The sequence below is a fragment of the Mustela putorius genome, unplaced genomic scaffold, assembly GCF_011764305.1.
Source record: "Mustela putorius furo isolate JIRA1106 unplaced genomic scaffold, ASM1176430v1.1 tig00003834_pilon_pilon_pilon, whole genome shotgun sequence".
NCBI classification, from domain to species: domain Eukaryota; kingdom Metazoa; phylum Chordata; class Mammalia; order Carnivora; family Mustelidae; genus Mustela; species Mustela putorius.
Window position 1 is genome coordinate 119,954,141 of NW_025421987.1, and position 23,942 is coordinate 119,978,082.

Sequence of the window (23,942 nt, forward strand, 5' to 3'; positions counted from 1 at the left end):
TAGTGGTTTAAGACTAACACAAGAGACAGGACCCTGGTGGCGGCACTCTCTAAGATAGATGCCTCTACAGCTGTTTACGTGGGAACAAGCAATGTACAAAGAGAACATCCACTACCCAGAAGGAATTTCCGTCCTTTTTTTTTTTTTTTTTTTTTAAAGGCGGGTACACTGGTATGTGTTGGGTAGGGCACTGATCTACATATTTTCCCATTAGCCGACAGTGGGCAATTGGCTCAGAGGCTCTGTGTACATACTCAGATCTCTTTTGAATAGGTTGGCCGGGAAAAAACATTTTGTGTTTTCTCTTTTATGGAGATACAGCTGGTCACATCACCCATTTTGCCCCATGGCTTCCAATTTGGCAGACACAAAATGCAGGTGCTGCATCTCAGAAATGTTGATTTGGCTGGGGGGGGTGGTTGGACCCTCCTGGAAATGTTCACAGTTACAGTTTGAGGGAGCATTTTGTCCTGCATGATTATTTTGTTTTCACTCACTTTTTTTACATTCTCCTAAGGCAAATAAGAAGCAAAACTTTAACACCTAGGCAGCTTTGGACATTTTTTTCCCCCACCCTTTCTTTAACCCTTCGCAGAGGAGAAAGCCCCTTTTATGCCAGGCAGGGAAAGGCAAGAAATTAAGTTTCACTTCATCAAAGAGAAATCCTCCAACATCTTGTAGTACTTTTCTCTTAAGAGCTTCATTTCTTTTTCTCCAGCTGCCTCCATCTCTTTGATACATAAGGGTACACTAAGTTGAATCTATAAACAGAACCCACTAATTAAGAGTGATTGCTTAGGAGATTGGTCCCGACGATTCCGCATTATATGCGTGTTCTTCTCAGATATCCATTAGCTGCTAATAAGATACTACAGATGTGCCAGTCTGTTTCCTGTTTCCGTCTATTGTACCTTTATTGCCATATATGGACCAATCGGATGGGCAGAACAATAAGTGGATGTCCTTTTGCTCCCAGAACATGTCTCAAAGGAATGTTTGTTATTAGATTGCTTTTTCTGTTTCACATCAGTATGTTAATAAAAAAAACATAACAGAGAAAGTTTTTTGTTGCTTTTCTTTTCTTCACTTCTGCCACTGTAACTGGTTTATTGTTTAATTAAATCCTCTTGTATAGATATTTTAAAGTACATAATGCAAATATGCCCGGGCAACGTGAGCAGAGGGAAAATGACATTCTTCCTCCCGCTGTCTTAAAGAAAGTTTCCATCTAAATGTTTTAAGTACTTAAAAATTCAGCATGAATATCATGTTGCTATATTTGACTGATTTACACTTGAGACTTGGTAAAAAGCCTATGAATTATTCATTCCCAAGTGATTCTATAAGCCAGAACACCAGAAATCACATCCCCCGTTGAAGTTTATAAAGTGAAAGAGTTTAAATACTCTCTAGACGTGGATGTCTATAGAACTGGTTTTCCCTCTGATTTCAAATCGTTTTTGCTTTCAACTCACTTATCTTTTTATTTTAGGATAAAATATTTTCAGATAAAGATCTTGCCTTTTTAAACAGCAAACCTGGTTAGCATATTTCTACGTTGGTATAGAATACTATATTTTAAAGTCGATTTGTATCTGGTACCTTTTGTTCCTCCTAGGTCCAAAGAGATTTTATTTCATTACAAGAATAAAGTGACTGAGGGGAAAATAATCATTGACTCTGTCTTTGATTTATATGGAGCTAAAAGTGAGAAGAACTAAACTGTAATTTATTGGATAGAATTAAACACTGTACCTGGGGAAGGAAACAAATATGTAACTCCACACTCCTATTTACACACACACACACACACACACACGCACGAGAGAGAAAGAGAGAAATACCTACCAGCCTGGAACAGTAAAACTACATGTAATAGTACAAGATTCTACATCGTCTCTATACTCTGAAGTCTATAGTTATGGGTCTTGGCAGCTAACTTTTTATGGGAATATATTAATATCACTTAAAATGCTACTTAGAGCAGTAACACTTTGACCTATGTGCTCATCAGAATTCATAAACTAAATAAGGTCAGGTGGGGCTACTAGCTGGATGACACGTCCCAAGAATAGCCAAAGCTTCTAAAAATACGTAAGCTCTAGTACTAGACAGGAGCTTTTTCCACACACAATTTTGAATGGAACCGTGACCAACCATTTGAGAAGAGAGAAGGAGTAAAATTTCCCAGGGCAGAAGTACACAGAATTTTGAATCTGTTCCTGGGTGTCATTCATTACTACTTTCATGGAATTCTTCACTACTTGCCTAACTACTACAAGCCATTCAAATAATGGACACAAAGCATGTGCACGTACGTACATATGTCTGCGTGTGCGAGGGGGAGGAGAGGGATCCTGAATTCGCCTTTACCAGGACATGTGTACGGCAATTATACACGCAGGCACAAACAGAGACTTGTTTTGTGTGGTGCTGATCATTCCCAGACTCTTAATGAGACATTTCCAAATAACATTAGTCATCAAAGTGTTGCTAATGAACCACCAAAATGTGGCTCAAGATTTCATTCGCTACTAAGAACATTCAGAGATAATTTCTTCGTGGAGAATTGGTATAAAGTACCCTGACTCAAATCGATTTGTGTAACCTCTGCTGTTACTGAAGACTGATCAGAAGCTGCCAGTTCAGTGAAGTTGGGTTGGAAAAGTCATGCCTTGAATTTTTGTGGGCACTGGGTCGATATCCAACAGTAATAAGAATATATGGCTATAATTAAACAATGTGAATGTCTTCTAACTTGTTTTGGTAAGTGGCTACTACTGTGGTTCCAAAGAATCTCCTATCTTATAACACTCGGGCAAGTGTATATTAAGTATTCACTGTGATGTGGACAGTCCTAGGCACTGAGGATATAGCAGAGAACCTTCTGGAAAGAACTCCTCTCCCCGGGGAGCTTAGGGTGTCATGGAGGAGTCTGCAAACTCCGATTTTCTTTTGATGTTTAAAATATTTTTGTTGGACTCTAAAATGCATAGACCTGTTGGGCTACGGGAGGAGAGAATAGTCTTAATGGAAATCAAAATATATACTTATGTTAAGTTGGAAATGACCCAAAATGCAAACAAAAAATGCAAAATCTGAGCTAATTAACAGTATCATCTGTCTCCTGCTAATTCACTCTAGAGGATTTGCCCCAAAGGAAAGTAGCTAATCACTGCTATTGGTTAAATTGTTTTGAGGAAGCTGGTCTACGCTAGAGAAAAGTAAAGAATAATTCAGACGCTCAAGTAATTTAGGAGTGGCAAGTCACAGTTTGGCCACAATGAATCCTAGTTGTTTGTCTGCCTCATCTAAAATCTGAAACTTTTCCTGAGCCAAGATTGGGATGATCCAAGTCTCTAGAGCATTCACCTTAGCACATAATGTAAGAACATGTGAAAAAATTCAGCCATCAAGCTAATATTTTAATGAAAAAAAATTTTTTTAATTAATGCAAGAAATCTATGGTGGAAAAAAATACCAAAAATGGAATAAGGACTTGCTTTGTATTGTCACCCACTGTTCCTTTGACTCTGTCTCCTGCCCACCCTGCCCTAAACTCCAGAAGTACTTTTTTCATTCCTTATCTCCCAGTAGGATTTATTGAGTGTTGTGGCCACTCACTTCCATGTCTGAGTGTCCACAGGGGTGATATCCTGCTCTGAATGGCAAGGCCATGTCTGTTTTGGTATTCCTCACTCTACCCGGTATTGTACAGAGCAGCTACTCACTAAGTGTTTGCTGTTACATCAAGAACCCGGCAAATTAGAGCTCGGAACCTGTTGACATCTCCTGAGCGAGCCTTCTGAAGACCATTTTGTCTGCAGAGATAGCTAAAAGAATGCAAAGAACCCAAACAACATGAAATTCTTTTCAATTTGAGGCTTTATCTTTTTTATGTTTTTTGCTTTTATCATGTTCATTCTAAATTACTCTCTTCTGTAATCAGACTGATTTTCAAAGAGCCAGCTATGTTGGGGTACACAATTAGAGATACCTTGATTTTTTTTCCTTCTACATTTTGACTTGTTTCAACATCAGTTTGTGCTAATGAGCATGTCTGCTAGCATGCCCCACAGGCCCTTGAAATTACTTCATCCAGAACTGCATTCGTTCTTCCTTGAAACTTGTTGTTCCTTCTCTGTTCCCTGTCCTGATGAAAGGCACCATCATTTGTTTAGTTTCTAAAACCAAAATTTCGGAGAGATCCTTGATTCTTTGCTCCCCTATAATGTCATGTGTCCAATCCATGTCATATTCTACCCATGCTACCTTATTAATATCCTTGGAATTAATCACAGCCATGGACCAAAGTCTCAGGCTCTCTCAGTGGGACCATTGCAATAGTCTCTTGTCTCATTTTCCAGCCCCCAGCCTTTGCCATGAGCACAGTCTCCACCCAGCTGCCAAAGTTGGCTTTGTAAAACACAAATCTGATAAACATTGCTCTCCTACTTTCAACCCGCTAATAAATGATTCACTGGCCATTACCATCAGCAGGACAGACCTATTCTTCATAACAGTGCATTCGGGGTCTTTCTCCATCTAGTCCCTTCCTTGCCAGTCTGATCTGGCACTCTTCCCTGGCCGATTCCCTGCATTTTCTCTGTGTAGAAGGCCCTTCTTCCGGTTCAGCTGTCGCCCTTCTCCCACCAGCCTTTGGTTGGCTTTAGGTATTCACCTTCTGCACTTCCGTAATATTAGACACATACTTCCACCAAAGCATGCAATAGAAAGGTTGCCTTGTTCCCCACCAAGATGTGAGCTACCTTGGGAGTAGAGGGTGTGGCATGGGTATGTTTTTTTGGCTTTGTGTCCGAGCATCCAGTGTAGGGTGAAGCGTTCACGAAACTCACCCAGTTCATTCAACCACTTGTTAAATGATCCTACTCTCCTGTCCATCCCCTCTCATCCATTCTCATGGCCATCTTTTGGTTTAGACTGATATCACTCTCTTGCCTCTCTGCCTAACCTGGGCTAATGTTACTCCCCGAATAGATCTGTTTTCCCTAATCTCTACCTGCTGAAACCCTTCTTGTGTCTTTCAATATTCATCTTCTATGCTGTCTGTTCCATCAGGTCTTTTCTGATTTCCTGAACATGAAAATAAGCCTTCCTTTCTCTGGGCCGCTCTACCCTCCCTCCACACCCCTAGCACACATATGCTTTATTTGCAGTACGTCACTGTAATTCATGTGGCAGTCAGCATTCCCTCCTTAGATGGTGGGCAGAGACCTCTCCTCTCTCGCTCTGTTCCCCTACAGGTCTAGCTCCGTGCTTTGGTCAAGAAAGGGGCTCAGAATTGAATTGGAACTGAACTGAATTGAATAAACTACCCATTTATGAAATAATTTGCTTTAGAGTTGCCAGAATTAAATGGCTCCTCCAGTGGCAATATTACTCTAACTCACTAATATAATTTGATCCACTGAGGAGCTAGTTAATTAAGTAGGTAGATTAAAAATATAATCTGCTAGAGAAAGAATGTTTTGGCAGGGACCCATACATTGTGGCTTTTTTTTTTTTTAAAGCATTGTGATCTCTGAGCTATAATTCCTCTTGTTTCTACCCAAAATAGCAATAGGACTCTCTGCACATGACTGTTGATGTCTGGGTTTAGGAACACAAGACCATACACCTGTGTGCCAGATGTGCTCTGCAGCCCATGCTCTGCCCCAGTCCATCTGCAAAGCATACCCCATGCTGGCTTCTTTCAATAGACAAGGGGGCATTGGTCCCCAGCCTTTTTACATGATAGATTCCCTGGTGCTTGCCTGTTTTCCTTAACCTAAAACCCCCTTCATTGAATTTCAATGTCTTGGATGACCTTTGCCAACACAAGAGGCCATCCTCCATTTGCTTATCAGTGAGTCTGCTTTTTCTCTGCCTGTTTGATTTTTTTCTGCATGGCCTTTCTTTTGACTTGCCTCACCACTTGTGAGAGTGCTCTTGGGTCTTCTGTAGCCAAACTAGCCACATCAGCACCAGTAGTTAATAGCTGATCAGATCCTTAGGATTTCAATCCAGTGCCTTAACAGTGTCATCTGATCTTGCATGTAGCTTTAACCGGAATGAATGGGATTCAGTAACGAATGGGTCTGCATTGATGGGCACTGGAGACAGGATAGCTTTGTGATCCTCTTTGTTTCTGTAAGAATGCCTCTGCAACTGAATCCGGCCCCTTTCTATGCCAATGTGCTAATAGTTGTGGAATCTCATTCATCTCAACAGAGGCCAGTTAGCTCTGGAATCCCATCTGTTTGAGTGGATGCAGTAAAATGTCACGGAAATGTGGCCATTCATTCACATCACCAGTGAGAGCTTTCTCACTATTAATTTCCCTTCATTTTAAGAGACTCCAATCACAGTTTCTTATACCAACTGGAGGAAAAAAAAAAAAAGTGTTTGGAGTGCTCACTTAATTTTTTATTTTGATTTTTAAGTGCTCATACACAAGAGAGAATTAAATTAAACCGTTATAAAAATATGTGCAGAGTCTAAATGGAGAGGCTGCCATCCCTACAACAGATTAAAAAAAAAATGCTTCAGCCAGAGTTTTTGAGTCCCTCTCAGCATAGGATGCCCAAGGCGGTGTTTTGGCCCAGAAGAATTTTTAGGCTGATTTTTTCTTTTTTTTTTTTTCCTCCTGAAAATAGAGTTGAAGGAGTAGAGAAGAGGCTGTGTGTTCACAAGAATGGGGTAAAGGAAGAGTGACACAATAGTTAAGAATGTGGCAGGCCTTCGAGTTCACCTCCTGACTAGCTGGACAGCAGAAATCTTGGAGCCAGTCTGGCTGGAAATGATGGCAGGAGCTTGTAAAACCACAGTCAGTAGGAAATATGACTGTATACATTTTGTCATTTCCTTAAGAAATTTCCTAAATTGATTTTTAAGTCAAAAAATTTGACTTCTAAAAGAGAATATCTGGGTGTATGCATATGTCTTTAAGCATGCATGCAATCTAAGTAGAGGAATGGATGAAAATACAGGAAATAATAGATAATTTGCTAAAAATAAATATGGAGGAAAAGTGCTTTGTTTTTTTTCTGGCTACCTGTGAGCATCAATGGCTTCATCAAGGTATCAAAGCCATTTTTATTTATATTTATTTTAAAGGTATCAAGCCATTTTTAAGGACTCAACAATGTTAAGAAAAACTAACCAGGGCTTCCTAGGTGCCAGGCACAGTTCTGAGCATTTTATGTACATTAACTCCTTTGTTCTTTGTCACAAAATTGTGAACTACTGCTATCATTTCCATTTTATAAATCGGGAAAGTGAGATTCAATGAAGCTGAGACTTCATCCTTTGCCTCTAACAGGAGCTTTGTAATCATGTGATACCTAGAATGAGATGCTTTATTTGTAAGGTGTGAATTGACAAAGCAATGTGCCCACCAATTTAAATCAAACATGCCAGAGCAAATACAGCAGATGACTGTTTATCCAGAATGTCTGTAATTTGACACATTCTGAATTAATAACTTTTCCAAAATTTGAGTATTTTGACTTTGAAAGAATGTAACAGTTGATCAATGTCATTTTATCCCATAATATGATATTTGCACAACTGAAGCTAAATGCTTTGAACATGATTTCCTGCTCAACACATAAACAACTAAGAAACATTACAGTGCATGCATTACTAGTCCAACTGTTAAGATAATACTGCTATATTTTCTTACAGATTTCTCTTCTCCTACTCTTATTCTGGGGAATGTGCTTCCATAATACCACCTGGAAGATCATACCATCACTTTATACCATACATTCAACCAACCCATGCTTCAGTTACCAGAATGCTGTGATTATTAAAATGTTAATTATTCTAAGGTGTTCTTATATAATAATCCAAAGGCTTGAATTCTGATCTTACTATGTTACAGTTCCTTATAAACTCTGCTGTCTATTCAAATGAGTGCTATTGGCTTTCAAAGATGATCCTTAAAGAAGTGATAGACATATTTGAATAGTGCTACTAATGATCCTCATTACTTTGAAATTCTTCTTCTTTTCAATTTGAAGCAAACAATAGTTTAGGAAGGTGGCCACTCTTTATCCTTGGAATTGCTTTAAAAATATGATTTCTGAAGACACAAATAAATGGAAAGCTATTCCATGTTCATGGGCTGAAAGAATCCCTATTGTTGAAAGTCCGTACTACCCAAAGCAGTCTACAGATTGGATGCAATACCTATCAAAATTCCATTGGCATTTTTCACAGAAATAGAACAGCCTGGCAATTTTCAGGGAGGCTCAAAGGCTGCTGATTTAAAAAACAAAACAAAAAAACCCTTGTACAGTTTTCACATGACATAGCAAAAAGGCAAAAATAGTTAAATAAACATTTTATACACTTGTTCAGGAATGGTTGTATGTTGCCACAAAGATAGCACACTCTTGCCTCTTCTCTTGGTACCACTCTGACCCTTGGCTTCTTTTCGAGCCTGTGTCTTCTTTAGAACTAACATCACTTGGCTTCACCTCTGCTTTAATGTCTCAGGAAGTTTTAGAAGCCAGTGGTGAGCATCTTCAAGATTTTCTCCCTGACTGGGCACCTGGGTGGCTCAGTTGGGTAAGCAACTGCCTTCAGCTCAGGTCTTGATCCCAGAGTCCTGTGATCGAGTCCTGTATCAGACTCCCAGCTCCATGGGGAGTCTGCTTCTCCCTCAGATCTCCCCTCTGATGGTCTCTCTCACTCTGCTTCTCTCTCAAATAAATAAATAAAATCTTACGGTTTTCTCCCCGACCAACACCACATATTGGGTTTTTCCCTGGGTTGGGGGGATGGGATGGGGTGGGAGATTATATTTTGGCAAAACTGGCTACTGGTTTCAGGATAAGTATTATGTCAGTGTTTGTGGTTTGTGTCCTTGAAGGCTAAGAGTGGACTGATATATTCATTTCCTATTGCTACTTTAAAAAATAACCACAGACTTAGTGGTTTTAAAACCACACAAATTTAGCCTTTCCGCTCTGGTGGTCAGAAGTCCACAATCAGTTTCACTGGGACAAAGTCAAAATGTCAGCTGGGTTAGTTCCTCCTGGCTCTGAGGAGAGAATGTGTTTCTTTGCCTTTGTCAGCTTCTAGGGGCTGAGTATATTCCTTGGCTTTTAGCCCCTTTACCTTCAAAGCATATCACTCCAAATTCTGCTTCTGTCATCATACTACCCCTTCTGTAATCACACCTCCCTTGGTCTTCATCTTGTAAGGACCTCTGATTATATTGGAGGAACGCAGAGAATCCAGAATAATCTCCCCATTTCAGGATCCTTAATTTTAATCACATCTGCAAAGTTCTTTTGGCCACATAAGAGAACATTCCTGGGTTTCAGAAATTGGGACATGGACACCTTTGAGCACCATTATTCAGTCTACCTGAGCTGGCTCAGCTACCACAGAAGGCTAATGTGTCTTCTGTGGTCTGAATGATTCAATGTCCTGCAAATTCATATGTCGAAATCATAACCCTCAGGGTAATGGTGTTAGAGCCTGAAGCCTTTAGTGGATGATTAAGTCATGATGGTGGAGCCCTTCTGATTGGGAATAGTGATCTTATGAAAGAGAACCCAGAGGGCTAGCTTGCCCCTTCCACATGTGAGCACACAGTGAGAATGTGCCCACCATGGGGGCTCTCACCAGAGCAGGGCTACCCTGGTGCCTTGATCTTAGACTTCCAGTCTGTAGAACTGTGAGAAGTGTCTGTGGTTTATGAGCCACCCAGTCTGTGTTATTTTGTTAGGGCATCCTGAATGGATTGAAATGGTACCCTATTCACATTAATGCAGAACTGTAAGTCAATAGCGTTTCTGCTCCTCCACACTTTCTTCATGGTCTGCCCTAGCTCAAAAATGTAACTTTCATCATGCCCTTGCATCCTTTTGCCTTTCCACTTTTCTTAGAACATACTTTCAGGAATACCTTTTTGTAGGGCTAGTTTTCATTTTTTTATTTTTTTCGAAATGTTGACTGTGTTTTAAGGAACAAATGCAGGTTTGTTGGCAAAATCCCTTCCAGGGAGAATAAAAGTAGGTAAGAATATTAAAAAAAAAAAAATTATGAATGTAAGAAAATGCAGAAGAGGTAAGGAGGGAGAGAAGGTAAATAGATGTTCCTTAAAGGTGAGTAGAGAGCAGGAGTCCATGAGGCCTGTGAATAGTGAGGATCCAGGCCTGATCCTAGCAGAGTCCCTGCAGATGAGGGCTTTTCCAGGGAAAATGGAAAAACTGGACCCTGCGCCCAGGACACCAAGGCCAATAAAGCCATATGTACAGGCTAATTTGGGCTCAGATTTTGGAAATATATCAGTAGAAGCTGTGTGGACTGAGTCTGTCCCCCGTTGGTTGGTGGAGCTCCTTCTCTCTTGTAATTATCAAGGTATAATTTACATAACATAAATTCATCCTTTTAAGTTGTATAGTCAGTGGTTCTTAGTATATTCACAAAATTAGGCCACTGTCATCCTTACTTATTTTCAGTGTATTTTCATCACCCGAAAAGGAAACCTTATTCTCATTAAGAGTCACTCTCCTCCTTCTCCCAAATTTCTGTCTAGGGATTTGTAAATTCTGGAAATTTCATATAAAAAGAATCCTATCATATGTAGCCTTCAGATCTAAGGCCTTTTAAGGTTTCTGTGGCCTCTTTCCCTTAGCATAATGTCTTCAGGGCTCATGTATGTTGTGGCATGTGTCAGTACTTAATTCCTCTTAACAACTAAATAATATTCCATTGTACAGATAAATCACATATTGCTTACCCACTCATCAATTTGTGGTCACTTGGGCTTTTTCTACTTTTTGGCTATTACAAATAATGCTGCTGTGAATATTCATGTATAAGTTTTTGCTTGGTTTGTTTTCCCTTTCCTTATATACTCAGTGGTGGAATTCCTAGGTCATATAGTAGCTCTGTGTAACTTTATTCCTTCCTTCCTTCCCTCCTTCCTTCTTTCCTACCTTCCTTCCTTCCATCCATCCATCCATTTATCCATCTTTCTGGAACTGTTAAACTGTTTTCCCAAGCATCCACACCATTTTAATATTCTCACCAGCAATTCTGAAGGGTTCAAATTCTACACATTCTAACATGTGTCATTATCTGTCTTTTTTCTTGTAGTCCACTGTGAATGTTTTGGTTGCATGAGACCCCAGGTCCTTTTTATAACTCTGGAAGGGAGAGAAAATCTTAACAACAGACTGAATCCTCCCACTATCATGTAGTAGAAAGATTTAGAGCCTAGTCAACCCTAATTTAAAGAAATTAGGCATTCCTCTACACCTGGAAAATAAAAAGTCTTTGCTTATTTGGTGTGACCTTCTCTTTGCAGTATCATAATTCTAAAGTGTTTCTTAAACTTCTCCCACATGATGCTACATAGTTGCATGGCCCATGGTTGTGTAAAGGATTCTCTAATGCGTGAAAAACACATGGACTCTAGCTTTATTCCACTTCTCCTACTGTCGGGACCTCACCGCCCACTGGAAACTGAGGGGATCCGAGACAGGCATATTTCCAATCCATTTTTATTTTTTTAATCAACTGAAAGCTCTATTCCATTGAACATAGCTGTGATGTCTTGGACCACAGCAGGTACGCGTAACACAGAATGCAAAGAATGTGGGAAAGGAGAAAACCCAGACAGTGATAACAGGTCTGGCCATAAAGCTTATTTTCAAAGATGCTAACAGTATGGCACACCATGTCCAAAATGAACACTGATCCCTCTCCAAGAAGGCCTGGTATGAATTAAGTGTGGACTGCAGGCAGAGGCAGATCAGGGCTGTGTGGTGATAATTCCAGATTGACATAGACACAAAACCTAGAGACATAGGGATAAGATCTGGCTCTTGAGAAGAAGCAGCTAGAGGGAGATTGGTAGAATATCTTCACCTTAGCCAGAAGGTACTGGGGAATAGGGGAATTTGATCAAGTCCAAAACTCCTGTCCCAGCTGAGAACCTGATGAGAATGAGGGCTTACCTCCCACAGGCCATAGGATATTGGGCAGCAACAGTAATTTGAAACATTGCTTGTCATCACAAGAAATGTCTTTAACCCGGTCCATGTGAGTGAAGAAACCAGCATTGTGTCAGAACCTGAGTGGACCTACGGTGGGCATGGGTACAGTGCCCAGATGTTCTGCAGCAGCTCTGACAACCCCAATTTATTAAGGTGAAAACTGTGTGACCATTTCATTTATGTGACCTATCTAGATAACCCAAATGTGCCTGGAAAATTCTTGCTCTTGTTGTTTTGACGTGGTAAAGGCAACTGTATAAATTTGTTAGAGATATTTTTTCAATTCAACCTTACTTTCTGGAGTAGGTAAACCCCCCAAAATCTATAACCATGTTGTAATACTTAAATATTATTAAATACTAAACACAGGTTATTTAAATTCACTACTTTGAAGACTTTAACTTCTATTATATGAATTCTCCCTTTATTAAAAAAATGATTAATTTATTTTCAAATATCAACAGATATGTAAACATACTGAGCCTGTTGGTAGCAAAGTATACTCTATATGTTTTTATGATCCCCATATTATTACAAACTGCAAGATTCCAGAGACTTCAAATGTGTCTCTTTCCTTAGTGATTTTCCAGCACCATGTCATTTGTGAGTGGATACTTACAAATCCTCCTTGACAACATTATGTCAGTCTTAATCCCTAACAAGTAGATTGACATTAAATCAGTGGTCATTATCCTAGTAATCTGAAGACTGGACACTTTATCCTTCCAAAAGAGAGAGAGTTAAGTACTGGGATGGTAAGGTTCTTCTGGGAGCTAAGTTCTTGCAATACAATTTGGGAGTTTGTTTCATAGAAGAGAAGGAAAAATACAGATCGGTTGAATAGGTGAAACTTGAGCCTCAAAAAAATCAGAATGCTGTTCCTAACACTAAAGGTAACCTAGAGGCACAGTTATGGCTATTATGACCTGATTCATCCCTTTTTCTACCAGTGTTTTGGTTCTGTGTTCCTGTCTCCCATGTCTTGCTCACTTGGTTTCTCCAGTCTCATGGCTTCTATGAACTTATTTTTCTGTATATCTTTCCATTTCTATGCCAGTCTTTTACCTGTGGCTGTCTTTGTGTGTTAGATATTCAAAGCCAATCAGTAGTAAGACTAATAGGATACCATTCAATGCAGAGACTCCCACTGGGCAGACTACATCTTCTAAGCTACCTTATAGGCCACTAACCCGCCTACAGATAGCTGATTTTCCCTTTAACCAAATCCTAATGCAATCGTCATGCTTGCTATGGCAGAATTCCATGATGCAAAGCATGGACACCATTGTATAAGGAGTTGTCTGCTGTCACTTCTCTTAGAAACAAGCCGTGATAGTAACAGATGTTTGTTCCAATACATACTCTATACTTTTATGTTTTGGAATCTGTGTGAAAAGACCTTAAGAGAAAGCTGGTTCTTCAGGAGGTGAATTTGGCAATGCTAGTGTATGTGACAACGTTGGTTGAGTGTTGACTCCCTAAAAATTCATCTATACATTGCTGCTCCTATAGTTTATGAAATTAAAATCTTAGAGTTTTCTGCTTTCCAATGTATGTGTATTTCCTCATCATTTTCTGAGTCATATTTTTGCTTTGTATTTCTTTAGCAGATGGAATCACATAAAAATGGCCCAAAAAGGATGCAGGGACATTTTGTGTATGTTTTTAAAAATATGTCTTCAATATGCCAGTTGACCTCCTTCTAAAGGAGAAGAGTGATTCAGCTTTCACTCTGCTCACTTGGTGGTGTGAGGGACTCTTTGATGGCATTATTCTCTCTTAATGACTCTCTTCTCTTTAATTTCTGAATTAAAGAGTGGTAAAGCGTTTCAAGTTACCCATTGTGTCATCCCCTTGGCTTAAGTTGACCATAATTTTATCAGAAATATTTACGATGAAAACAGCCTGTATAAGAAAGGCTGCAAACCTACCAGGCGTGCAAAACTGACTTCTTTATAGCCATGTTTCTTTTCTATCAAGAGCGGCAGCACAAGAAACTGACAGAATTTGTGCTGAGTTTGGCATTTTTTGCTGAAAACAGGTATTTGGCTGAATGTATTTGAAAAATTTTAAGTGGCATTACCTGGAACCAATACCTTAAATAAATAGGGAGGTTTGAGCTAAAATAAACTGTAAGAAGAGGAGATATGCATATAGTATCTGTTGAAGCAAAAATATCTCCCACAACAAATTCTAAAGGAGCTGAAGAAACACAGAAGAGTTTTCTGTGCTCTACCACAAGAAATTTAAAAATCAATCTTTCATTCACTTCTGTTTGTGTTTTATGTTAGCCACATCAGCATGGTATCACAAAATTTCCATGAGAGGAAATGAATACAGTGTTTCCTCCAGAAGTCTTTTCTGTTCTGTCACTTGGTTTTCACTTGAAGGCAGCATGATATAAAATTAATACTTCTCACCAGGTTAAACTGTTTGGCTCCTTTGTCTCAAGGCAGACTCTCATCAAATGTCCTCTCTACAACTTGGAGTCTTCTAGAAAACACATATAAGACATCAATACATGAAATGACATTTTTAATTATCTGGTATGCATACGGGTGCATGCTAAGGCAGGCCAAATACCATCTTTATTTTATTTAATAGTAGGAGGCTTTTGAGACATACCCTTTGGCATGTCCATGATGGCAAGGCAAACCTCACTTTTTAAAAAGATTTTATTTATTTGAAAGAGAATGAGAGAGAGAGAGAGAGAGAGAAATCATGAGGATGGAGGGGGTAGAGGGAGTAGCAGACTCCCTGCTGAGCAGGGAGCCCCATGCAGGACTCTATCCCAGGACCCTAGGATCATGACCTGAGCTAAAGGCAGATGCTTAACCGACCAAGCCACCCAGGAGTCCAAACATCACCTTTTTTGTTCAATTTCAGATTGAGACCAAACAAACAAAAGACAGACTCTTAAATACATAGAACAAACTGGTGAATGCCGGGGGGATGGTAGCTAGAGAGATGGGCGAAATAGATAAAGGGGATTAAGAAGCATGAAATCATAAAATAAAATAAAAATAAAATTCAAGTTATAAAATGAATAAGTCACAGGGATGAAAAGGACAGCATAGGGATTATAGTCAATAATACTGTAATAATGTATGATGACAGATGGTAACTATACTTACTATGGTAAGCACTGAGGATAGAATTGTCAAACCAATATATTGTATCTTAAAACTAATATGATACTATACCTTAATTATATTTCAATAAAAATTATCATGAAATATCATGTATGATAAAAGAAAATTCAGTGAATTTCTAGTGAATGGATTAATAACATGCATTTTTTCCTATTCCTTCCCAAATCTTTATTAAAATGATAGCAAGGGGATGTAAAATGTATAAATCATTAAAACTAAGAAAAACATGAGAGGTGCTAATTGCAGGCAAGAAATGGCAACAAATTTTCTTGAAGACAAAAAGTAGATGGGCAGTAATGAGTAAATTAGCGAAGTGCAGAAAGCAGAACGTTAAGTGCCTGAAGACGGAGTTGCAAAGGAGAAGCAAGGAGATGCAAACGTAGGATTTTGGATGGTCCCAGAAAGTGGAAGCACCAGATATCCAGAAAGATGGAAGTGGCGACTGAGAAGATTCTTTGGAGTTCTGAACAAGGAGTAGTTAAATTCATTTCTCCGTTTGTTACATTCTGGCGATTACTGTAACCCAACCCTGGTAGGAAAGATAAGTCTACTCTTCAAAGCAATTAAACTAGAGAGGTTAGAATTCTGGACACCATGCATAAGTGTAGAGTGAGGAGGCAGTGTGAGACTGAACACAGGTGGAAGAAGTGAAAGGCTCCATATTTAATAGGGAGTGCATGGGCAGCCTGAGCCTCACTGTTCCATTCATCTACAAGAAGTCTTTTCAAAAAGGCATTTCCTTTTTTCCCCATTCTGGATAGACTCTTAGAGAATTTCTCCATGAATTTACCAAAGAGCCTATAGGGGAGGAAAAATGATTTTTCCTCTATCCGTCTGAGTTCTTGGCTGAGACCACTGTAATAAAAGATCAAGTAAAGAAAAACAACAAAAATTTATTGACATGTATACCTCATGTATGTATGGGAGAGACCCAGAAAAAAAAATGAATAACCCCCTGAGATGGCTTAAAATTCAGAATTAAATACTATCTTGATAGGGAAAGGGGAAGGTGGGGTAGGCAGTATCTAAGGCAAGAGTTAAACTTAATTTTTAAGAAAGTTAATTGGGTGCTTAGAATAGACTACAGGTATGTTAGCTTGTGACACTGTTTGTCAGGGTGTGCAGATGACTTCTAATTTCCTCTCCTGTGATAAGAGTCCATCTTGGCTGGTTGATAAAACTCCCATGGAGGGGGTTTATAATTGTGTTCCTTTTGGTGGATAGGTCTTTGGGCATAAAGGGAGTTAAGAAAATGCCTCTCTCTACTTTTACTGTTTTTTAAGTGCTTACAACTCAAGTAATCAAAATACCAAATCATATTTTAGGGTGACATGTCCCCAGTCCCTATAGTCATATTTTGGGGAAGCTTATTCTGCTACTTTTCAAGCCCCAAATAAAAAGCCCATAAATCTAACATTTGCAGAGTCTCCCACAGAAATGTCCCACTTAGATCAATTTTTCATGAAACTCATTCATTTGACAAGATTTGCTTATGAAAACAGAGCTTGCAATAAGTTACTCCTTTCAGATATAAATGGACAGACCTAGTAGTAGACAGAAAATACAATTGAGAAATGCATGTAATATTAAAGAAATTAAAACAACAGATGGAAAAGTGGGGCTGGGGGGGAAAGAGTCAATATAGAAAGTAGAGTAAAACATTAAAAAAAAAAAAAAACTACTTGATATCCTAAAAGAAAGATAAGCTGTTTGTGACAAAAACCAGAATGTGTAAAGATGAAAAAACAAGAAAACTCTTAGATGTTAATAAAGTACCATAAATATGAAATTCAGAAGGGTAATAAGAAATTAAGATGAGGTTATCTTGCAAAGAGTAGAACAAATGGATGAAAAGTTATAATATGAGAGAAATGTAATAGAAATGGAGACTCGATTCAGAAGATGCAGTATCTAATATCTCCAGAAGCAAAGAATATATACAGAGGAAGATATTATCAAGGAAGTATAAAATCAAGTTTTCCCCAACAGAAGGATATGGGTTACCAGATTTAAGAACTCTACCAAATGCTTAGCACAATGTAGGAGAAAAAAGGATCCATTGGGGATAAAGAAAAGACTATAAAGTCTTGCAAAAATGAAAAAAATATCACACACAAAGGATCCAAAATCGGAATAGTTTTAAAAATTTCCAAAGCAATGTAGAAAGTTTGAAAAAGTGGTGTAACATACTTAAAACTCTAATTTAAAAAGTTAACTTCAATACATAATTTTATACCTACCCAAACTATCAAGCAAGTGTGGGGTATAGCATAAAAATATTTTAAAGCATGCAAAATCTCAAAAAACTTACATCCTGCACACCATCTCTGAGAAAGATCTTATGGGAAAAAAAACACCAGAGGAATAATTAAACCAAGAAAGAGAAAGGCATGTGATCCAGGAAATGGGCTTTAAAAAAAAGAGAGAAAGAGAGAGAGAAGTGATAATAGAGAATCTTGGTTTGACATCTGTGCATGAGACTAGGAAAGCAGACATTCAGCCCTGGGGCAGGAGGAATGTCTCCAATTGTGGAACTCCTATATCATATGACATGTCTGGCAAAATTGTCAGGGAGTTGGGGAAGAATTATTCATAGATGGAAAATAATCCAATTATATAAACAAAGCAATTATTAACTCCAGGAAAAACAAAATTTTTTTATAAGAACTGTAAATGCAGTATGTCCTGTGGCTCAGCTGTAACAATATTTACCTAGTCATATTTAGGTAAATATAATGTAAATGATTTTCATTTTTTTAATTGTGATGACACTGTGTTGGAAATAAGAGAGAAAAGGGGATTTAGCATGTGTGAGCAATAACTTAAGAGACTTAAATCATATTTATAGTAGAAACCAACAGATAGTAAAAAAAAAAAGTTATATAATTATGAAAAAATAGGTTAAGCACATAACAAGAAGTACAAAGTAATAGGAAAAAGCCCAACTAAAAGTTTCAAGTAGTTGCTTATAGGGAGGAGAGCTGAAGGATGGGGAAAGTGGACTGTTGTTTTTCTTTATTAATCTAAAGCAGAGGTTAGCAAGCTATGGTCCATGAACCAGGTTCAGCAGGCTGCCTATTTTTGTAAATAACATTTTACTGGATTACAGCCATGACCACTAGTTTATGGATTGTCTGTGGTTGCTTTTGTCTCACAAGAAATTGGTACAAAAACAGAGTGGAGTATTTGTGACAGAGACTACATGGCCTGCAATCTAAATTACTTACTTTCTTGCCCATTACAGAAGAAATCTGCCAACCTCACATCTAGAGGTTCTCAAATGTTAGCTGCCGAGAATCATCCAGAGTGCTTCTTAGAACACGGGTTGCTGGGGCTACCTCAGACCCCTGATTCACTCTCTCTCAGGCATAGAGAATCTGTTTCTAACCAGTTTCCAGATGATGGTGAGACAGCTGGTTTAGGGACAGTGCTTTGAGAACCACTGGTTTAAAGGGAACTTTTTAAATTTTCTAATCCTGTGTAAGTATCATGTTTATAAAACAAATGTTAAATATTTAGAAGTATAAGTTTGGAAGCTTGCATGCAAATTGAAGCTAAAATAAATACAGAAATGATCTCTGGTAAATTAAATGTGACAATGAATTGAAATGTAATTTAAAAGCCTTTTTAATGGAACAAAAACATGAACAAATTAAACTGGAGAAAATATACTGGGTTTTATTAAAATAATATCTCACAGATGCAGGCAGAGATGTTAACAGTTCCCAGGATCCGTCACTGCCTGGCACTGTTCATCTAAGTGGTTAGTAGGTAGAACTCTCCTACTACCTCCTGTCCTTCCACTACAAAGGCAGATTATTGCAGAACAATACCGACTATGCATACAGTTATGTAAAAACCCCTTCTTTTTTATTTCCTCTTAAATATTTTCCATATTTCCATTTCATATCTCATAAGATACTTGTTTTCTGGACAGCACTGTCTGAGAAACTTGATTTAAAACCCGTTCCTCTTCCCTTGACCCCTTTTGCAGATGATGAAATTGACACCCAGGCAGTCTCCTGGGTGGAGATCTAAGACCTCCTGACTTGGTCCCCACTTCCTTCCCCTCTTCTACTCCACTCCCCTTTGCTTCACTTCAGGTTGCAAAGAGAGGAACCCTGAATGAGCCCAAACTCAAATCAGGCATGGAAGGGGAAAAAAAGCACTGCTAATACCACTAACCATCTTTTTTTTTTTTTTTTTTGAGAAGCCTAAAACAAAGGAAATTCTCTGATTCCAGAAATAGCCTTAATCAGTCACATATGTGAACACAGACCCAGTGACTGTTCAAACAACTTTCCAGCAACATAACAGGATTTTCCCAACCCACCGATTTTTATTTCCCTTTTGCCCTATTATCAGTTTAAGTTTTCTTTTTCGTCTTTCTTTTCTTTTTCTTTTTTTCTTTTCTTTTCTTTTTTTTTTTTTTTTCCCTTGAAGATCCTAGGCATGATACCAGACTTTTCAATCAGACAGGCAGGATGCTGAAATTCTGCTGTGTTTGAAAGCAAAGAGACATGAAGGATTATTGAGAGTAGAAATAGTCCCTGGTTGGTAAAAACAAACAAACAGCTTTAAAACTCTAAGAATTGTGCCCTGCGGGGGTGGGTTTGCTGAACTGTCAGCTCCACCAGTTAATGAGGTAGTTTGTCTAATGGAGATAGAAAAGACCATTTTTAACAATGCTGGGCTTTGTGTGTGTGATTTAAAAATCAAATTGAGTGGAAATGCACCAAATACTAAATGGTATTGTTTATTTTCTAATTAATTTGCTACAAACTACAAAATGAAAGTGTTAAATATATTGGATGGTGTGTGATTTTTTTAGAGGAGAAAGCAGGGAAAACGTTCACCTCTCATAGTCCATTTACTTTATTTTCATCAGAGAAACAAGTTGTGGTTTGAAAGTGTAAAAAGGACATTGATATTTGGGGAGGGGCATCACTTTGGGGGCAAGCTTGTTACAAAAGCTAACAGGGAATACGGTCTCCTTTGTAAGGGACAGCAGAGTTCTGGGGAACCTGGGACCATATGGTCTCACTGTGGATGACGTGCATTTGTAATATTAATAGGCCAGGGACTCAAGGCCCTGGGGAGAATGTCATCGAGGTGAGGACAGCCGCTCACATCACAACAGCTTGTGGACTTCTTCCTGTAGGGTACAGCAAGGGCACCTCAAGCACTCGGTGACATAAAGGCACAGCATGGTACAGGGGAAAGCAGAGAGACTGTAGAACCAGCCAGGTCTAGGTTCAGATTCTGACTTAGCCACAGGCTGACTCTGTGACATTGCGGGTCGGTCATTTAAACTCACTGAGACTGTTTTCTCACCTGGAAAATATGGAGAATAACTGCCTTACAGGACGGCTCTAAGGGCTAGAGCTTAGAGCTCATAGACGAAGTGCCTGACACATAATAAACAAACGAAGCTATTACGGATTAGAAAATTCTAGGGTTCAGAATCAAAGTGACTGACTTTGAATTGAGAAATCAGTGAGCTTTCATGAGTCTTTGTTCTCAGCTGTACCCAGATCCCATCTTTGCTCCTTCCAAGGACTAAAACAAAAGTTTTAGTCCTGATATTTTCCTCAAATGATGGTGCTGTGATTTCCTCCTGCCCTGACCCCAGAACCTCTTGTCTATTCCAGCGAGCTCATTCTCAGAAGCATATCATTTGATGAGACAACGCACGTGTGAATAGATGACTTTAACTTGGTGTTGACTCCGCACCGGGCACTTGGCTTCTCTTCGTGTTGCCTCATTTCCTCACTTAGGGCTCACAACCACCTTCTGAAGTAAATTCTATTATTATGCCCATTTCACAATAAAAACTGCTATATTGAGAAGTAAGATAACTGTCCGTGGGGTGGGGCCATGATTTGAACCTAGGTGGTGTGGCTCTAGAATCATGCTCTTGGAGGGGAGCCCTCCTACACTGTTGGTGGGAATGCAAGCTGGTGCAACCACTCTGGAAAACCATGTGGAGGTTTCTCAAAAAACTGAAAATAGAGCTACCCTATGACCCAGCAATTGCACTATTGGGTATATATGCTAAAGATACAAACGTGGTGCTCCGAAGGGGCACATGCACCCGAATGTTTATAGCAGCAATGTCCACAATAGCCCAATTATGGAAAGAACCTAGATGTCTATCAACAGATGAATGGATAAAGAAGATGTGGTATATATACACAATGGAATACTATGCAGCCATCAAAAGAAATGAAATCTTGCCATTTGCGACAACGTGGATGGAACTAGAGGGTATTATGCTTAGTGAACTAAGTCAATTGGAGAAAGACAACTATCATATGATTTCCTTGATATGAAGAAGTGGAGATGCAATGTGGGGGGTTGGGGGGTAGGAAAAGAAAAAATGAAAGAAGGTGGGATTGGGAGGGAGACAAACCACAAGAGACTCAATCTCAAAAAACAGACTGAGGGTTGCGGGGGTGTGGGGGACAGGAGAGGGTGGTGGGGATATGGACATTGGGGAGGGTATGTGCTATGATGAGTGCTGTGAAATGTGTAAACCTAGTGATTCACAGACCTGTACCCCTGGGGATAAAAATACATTATATGTTTATTTAAAAAAACAATTAAAAAAAAAAAAAGAAATGGAATCCATTAAAAAAAAAAAAGAAAAGAATCATGCTCTTGACAATGACACTGAGCTGGCCTGGCCATATGATTCTTGTTTTGAGTCACATGGGTTTACATTCAGGGCTTCCAGAGTTGGGGACTTTCACTGAGTATTGGTCATTGGGGCCAAAATGAGCCTGGGAAGCCAGCCCATCCTAGAATTCATTTCAGGCTTCTTCCATTCCTAGTCTCAAGGAGTCCTAGGTGCTGAGCCTTCCTTGCATGTCCTTTGTAGGGGCAGAGCAATTTAACCCTCTCTAACAACGTGACCATAACCAGGAGCTGTTAAAACTAGACACTCTGTGATGACAGGAACCACAATAGCATCATTTCATACTGTGTATCTGTAGTGCCTACATTAGTACCTGGCATAGACTGGTAAGTTAGGATTCGACAGGTAGATGATCGAACAGATAGACAAAGCTGTTATATGGATCAAAGATGGTGTTCTTACAAGAAAGATATATACTGTTGACAATAAGAAACAGATATCAGGTATTTCACTGATCTTTAGCTGTGTCTCTTACTTTGTTTTACTGGGGGATCCTTTCATTAGGATACAGTTTTTGCCTACAATTATATTTATCTTGTTGGGTATCTCATTCCAAAGGGCTGGGTTGAAATCCCAAATTTGTTCAGATAAAATATGTAACATTTTGGAAACACCTAGGTTATAACATCGTAAAACAATCACTTTCTCTAAAAGAAGCAAGAAAAAACACTTATCCATTCAGCAAATGGCCTACCTGGTACCCTTATAAGAGCTAAAAACACAGCGGTTTGCAGAACAGAAAAATTCTGCCCTTCTAGTGAGCATATTCTAATTGAGGGAGACAGGCAAAAACACTCTCACAAAAATTTCTTTGCCATGGAGAAAGCTTAAGCTGAGTAAGGAATATCAAGAAAGATTACTCCGGAGTAGGGGGGACATGATTATTTAATATTGGATGGTCAGGGCTACTTTGAAATTGTGTATTAGTTTTATGCTATACTACTATTTAAGAAAATAAAAGTAGTGAATATAAGGGAACAGCAGGGAGTTAGGAGTCCTAGATTAATACCTGAGCTTTTTCATCTAACTTGATAAACAAGAAAATATTTTTGACTTGTGAAATTTATATATCCATATACATATATACACATTTTTTTTTTTCCTGACAGAATTAGCAGCTCTGGACCTTTAAAGTGATAGCATTTCCCAGCCTTAAACTGAGCAGCTGAGCAAAAAACGCATCCTTCCTGTAATCAACACAGCAAAATGAGAGGCGGAGAAACCATGCTGAGAAGAAGCAAGGTCATATGTTGAACTGTTTTCCCTTTGGCCCAGAAGACACCTCAGACTCAACACTGGCCCTGAGTTTACCTCCCTCACTTTGGCTGAAGACCTGAAGTGATGTGCTTCCGCCCCAGAGCACCTTCCGTCGTGTGAGGCCCGAAACATGACCACCAGTAGCCACGCATGTCCTGTCCCCTCAGTGAATGGACACATGACTCACTACCCAGCCGCGCCCTACCCATTACTCTTCCCACCAGTCATCGGAGGACTTTCCCTGCCTCCCCTCCATGGCCTGCATGGCCACCCTCCTCCAAGTGGATGCAGTACCCCATCCCCTGCAAGTAAGTACCACAGCAATTTGCTCTTTTCTCTCGGTTGGTTGGCTTAATGGACCAGAGAATACAGGATAGTTCCCATCCAAGGTGAGTTTTCATTTTACTGGGTTTTGGTTTCTCTGGGTCTGGGATTGTACTTTTAGTTCTCTTGCAGAAATATCATTTGAAAGAGACAAATGGTGCGTTTTAGAATTTGGTCCATTTGAAACCTTGTTGTGTTTTGCTCTATTTCATAAGATGTCCATGCCAAGCATAGTCAGCGGATATGACCAGCGTTCTTGAAGAAACTGGCCACTTGATAAAGAATGCGAACAGTGGGTCAGAAGATGATGCTATAAGAATTGCTGCTAATAATGCCGGATTTAACATCCGTTTTGGCTATGAGGTCTTTGAATCTCTAACTCTTCTCCTATAAGAACACTATAGATAGGACACTATATATAAGGACTATATATATATATATATATGGACACTATAGATAGTGTCTTTAATTGTTTAATTCCTATCACATCAG

The 23,942-nt window shown here is 39.1% G+C and overlaps 1 long non-coding RNA gene across 1 annotated transcript in view; it reads left to right on the plus strand.

Moving 5' to 3' along the window:
* The window catches only part of LOC123394480, a 343,240-nt gene extending 319,800 nt beyond the window's left edge, over positions 1–23,440 (plus strand). The window contains exon 5 of the long non-coding RNA XR_006609255.1: positions 22,979–23,440. This is a non-coding gene — a long non-coding RNA (uncharacterized LOC123394480). The remainder of the gene's footprint in view (positions 1–22,978) is intronic.
* Positions 23,441–23,942: the final 502 nt, after the last annotated feature.